The sequence below is a fragment of the Macaca nemestrina genome, chromosome 9 (assembly GCF_043159975.1).
Source record: "Macaca nemestrina isolate mMacNem1 chromosome 9, mMacNem.hap1, whole genome shotgun sequence".
Classification (NCBI taxonomy): Eukaryota; Metazoa; Chordata; class Mammalia; order Primates; family Cercopithecidae; genus Macaca; species Macaca nemestrina.
Genome location: NC_092133.1, coordinates 80,176,836 through 80,181,321, shown reverse-complemented (window position 1 = coordinate 80,181,321; position 4,486 = coordinate 80,176,836).

Sequence of the window (4,486 nt, the reverse complement as noted above, 5' to 3'; positions counted from 1 at the left end):
CCATGGGTAGTTATATTAATACAGCAGATACCTGGGACAGCAAAGTACCACCCACATTAGCGCTATGATGTTTGGGTCTGGAAAGCTGAATCTTTGAGGCTGTGTAACTCTCTAGATGGGACTGGGTTCATAAGACTTCGGATCCATTGGTGATGAACAGGCTGCAAAGCACAGCACAGCATAGGAAGGCCACTACATCCACTGGATGGCCATTCAGCTCTTCTTCCCCTGCTCTTCCAGCTCAGCCCATTTGCACCTATTGATACATTTTATCTATTGCCTTTTAAAAAGTGTATTAAGGTAAAATTGTTGTACAGTAAACCACATCCATTTAGAGTACACAGTTTAATGATGCGTTTCCGGACAAATGTATATATCCATGAAACCACCAAGATAATCAATATATAGAACATTTATATCATCCCCCAAATTTCCCCCATGCCACTTTGTAGCCCATCCTATCCTGCCCTCCTCTCTAGTCTCAGACAACCACTATTCCGCTTTTTGTCTTTATAGGTTAAGGAGCATTTTCTGAAAATTTGCATAAGTGAAATCATCCAGTAGGCATTCTGTTGGGTCTGACTTCTTTCACTTCTTTCACTTTTACTTTTGAGATTAAGTCTACCATTTTTTATTTATCCCTTTTGTGTCTTGTTCCTTCATTCTCCCTTTCTTCTTGTTTTTGAGTTACTTAAATTTGTTTTGAATTTTTTTTTCTTTGTGGCATCCTTAGGAATTAGTCTATACATTTAAGCCAGTTATCAATTTAGTGCCTTTCAATTCCAGATCCACCCTTTGTTTCTCCTTTGCCGACTGGTGCAATCTTATACTCTGCCAATAGAGGGCACGAGAGGGCTGCAAGTCTGGCAGCAAAAAAAGAAGCTTTTCCTTATTCTTGGGGTCTTTTTTCTCATGTGGTATGGCTGCCAGCCCACCAGTATGCAGAAGGTCCAGGAGTCCTCACTCTCCAGAGCGTTTTTCTGCTACCAGGAGGCCTCTGCCTGCTGACTAGCTCAGGTCCACCAGCACCCCAGCAGGTCATGCCCTGTGGGTCAGCTGCAGCTGGCTTGCACCCTCTGGTGGGTTTCTGTGCCATCCCATGGGCTGCTCCTGCAGACCAGCTTTATTCCACATAGCCTGGCAAATTTCTTTACCTCTGGAGGCCTGTGTGCTCCTGTGGTTGCTACGGCCTCTTGGCATTAATTTCGGCCTTGGAGGCAAAAGGGGTCTTCCAAATTCTTAGTTCTTTCCTTGTGTCATCTCTTTCAGTGCTAGAGATACAGGTTGAACATCTCTTATCCAAAATTCTTGGGGACAGAAGTGTTTTAGATTTTTAATTTTTTTTGGCATATTTACATATACATAATGTGCTATCTTGGGGATGGGACCCAAGTCTAAACACAAAATTTATGTTTCATATACATCCTATACAGATAGTGCAAAGGCAATTTCATAGGGTAGTTTTTTTTATTATTATACTTTAAGTTCTGGGATACATGTGCAGAACGTGAAGTTTGTTACATAGGTATACACATGCCATGGTGGTTTGCTGTACCCGTCAACCCATCATCTTCATAAGGTATTTCTTCTAATGCTATCCCTCCCCTAGCCCCCCAGCCCCTGACAGACCCAGTTGTGTGATGTTCCCCTCTCTGTGTCCGTGTGTTCTCATTGATCAATTCTCACTTATGAGTGAGAACATGCAGTGTTTGGTTTTCTGTTCCTGTGTTAGTTTGCTGAGAATGATGGTTTCCAGCTTCATCCATGTCCCTGCAAAGGACATGAACTCATCCTTTTTTAATGGCTGCATAGTATTCCATGGGGTGTATGTGCCACATTTTCTTTATCCAGTTGATCATTGATGGGCACTTGGGTTGGTTCCAAGTCTTTGCTATTGTGAATAGTGCTGCAATAAACATATGTGTACATGTGTCTTTATAGTAGAATGATTTATAATCCTTTGGGTATATACCCAGTAATAGAATTGCTGAGTCAAATGGTATTTCTGGTTCTAGATCCTTGAGGAATCACCACACAGTCTTCCACAATGGTTGAACTAATTTACACTCCCACCAACAGTGTAAAAGTGTTCCTATTTTTCCACATCCTCTCCAGCATCTGTTGTTTCCTCACTTTTTAATGATCGCCATTCTAACTGGTGTGAGATGATATCTCATTGCGGTTTTGATTTGCATTTCTTTAACGATCAGTGATGATGAGCTTTTTTTCATGTTTGCTGGCTGCATAAATGTCTTCTTTTGAGAAGTGTTTGTTTATATCCTTTGCCCACTTTTTGATGGAGTTGTTTGTTTTTTTTCTCGTAAATTCATTTAAGTTTCTTGTAGATTCTGGATATTAGCCCTTTGACAGATGGATAGATTGCAAAAATTTTCTTCCATTCTGTAGGTTGCCTGTTCACTCTGATGATAGTTCTTTTGCTGTGCAGAAGCTCTTTAGTTTAATTAGATCCCATTTGTCAATTTTGGTTTTTTTTGCCATTGTTTTTGGTGTTTTAGTTATGAAGCCTTTGCCCATACCTATGTTCTGAATGGTATTGCCTAGGTTTTCTTCTAGGGTTTTTATGGTTTTAAATTTTATGTTTAAGTCTTTAATCCATCTTGAGTTAATTTTTGTATAAGATGTGAGGAAGGGGTCCAGTTTCAGTTTTCTGCATATGGCTAGCCAATTTTCCCAACACCACTTATTAAATAGGGAATCCTTTCCCCATTGCTTGTTTTTGTCAGGTTTGTCAAAGATCAGATGGTTGTATATGTGTGGCGTTATTTCTGAGGCCTCTGTTCTCTTCCATGGGTCTATATACCTGTTTTGGTACCAGTACCATGCTGTTTTGGTTACTGTAGCCTTGTAGTATAGTTTGAAATCAGGTAGCATGATGCCTCCAACTTTGTTCTTTTTGCTTAGGATTGTCTTGGCTATATGGGGTCTTTTTTTGGTTCCATATGAAATTTAAAGTAGCTCTTTCTAATTCTGTGAAAAAAGTTAATGGTAGCTTTATGGGGATAGCATTGAATCTATACATTACTTTGGGCAGTATAGCCATTTTCACGATATTTATTCTTTCTATCCATGAGCATGGAATGTTTTTCTATTTGTTTGTGCCCTCTCTTATTTCCTTGATCAGTGGTTTGTAATTCTCCTTGAAGAGTACTTCACATCCCTTGTACATTGTATTGCTAGGTGTCTTATTCTCTTTGTACCAATTGTGAATGGGAGTTTATTCATGATTTGGCACTCTGTTTGTCTATTCTTGGTGTATAGGAATGCTTGTGAGTTTTGCATGTTGATTTTGTATCCCGAGATTTTGCTGAAGTTGATTATCAGCTTAAGGAGATTTTGGGCTGAAGCAATGGGGTTTTCTAAATATGTAATCATGTCGTCTGCAAACAGAGACAATTTGACTCCCTCTCTTCCTATTTGAATACCCTTTATTTCTTTCTCTTGCCTGATTGCCCTGGCCAGAACTTCCAATACTATGTTGAATAGGAGTAGTGAGAGACAGCATCCTTGTCTTGTGCTGGTTTTCAAAGGGAATGCATTCAGCTTTTGCCCATTCAGTATGATATTGGCTGTGGATTTGTCACAAATAGCTCTTATTATTTTGAGATACATTCAATCAGTATCTAGTTTATTGAGAGTTTTTAGCATGAAGGGCTGTTGAATTTAGCTGAAGGCGTTTTCTGCATCTATTGAGATAATCATGTGGTTTTTGTCATTGGCTCTGTTTATGTGATAGATTATGTTTATAGATTTGCATATGTTGAACTAGCCTTGCATCCCAGGGATGAAGCTTACTTGATCGTGGTGGAATAAGCTTTTTGACGTGCTGCTAAATTCAGTTTGCGAGTGTTTTATTGAGGATTTTCACATCGATGTTCATCAGGGATATTGGCCTGAAATTTTCTTTTTTGGATGATGCTGGCCTCATAAAATGAGTTATGGAGGAGTCCCTCTTTTTCTATTGTTTGGAATAGTTTCAGAAGGAATGGAACCAGCTCCTCTTTGTACTCCTGGTAGAATTCGGCTGTGAATCTCTCTGGTCCTGGGCTTTTTTTTCGTTGGTAAGCTATTAATTACTGCCTCAATTTCAGAACTTGTTATTGGTCTATTGGACTTCTTCCTGGTTTAGTCTTGGGAGGGTGTATGTGTCCAGGAATTTATCCATTTCTTCCAGATTTTCTAGTTTATTTGTGTAGAGGTGTTTATAGTGTTCTCTGATGGTAGTTTGTATTTCGTGGGATCAGTGCTGATATCCCATTTATTGTTCTTTATTGTGTCTATTTGATTCTTCTCTCTTTTCTTCTTTATTAGTCTGGCAAGTGGTCTATTTTGTTAATCTCTTGAAAAATCAGCTCCTGGATTCTTTGATTTGTTGAAGGGTTTCTCGTGCCTCTATCTCCTTCTGTTCTGCTACGATCTTAGTTATTTCTTGTCTTTTGCTAGCTTTTGAATTTGTTTGCTCTTGCTT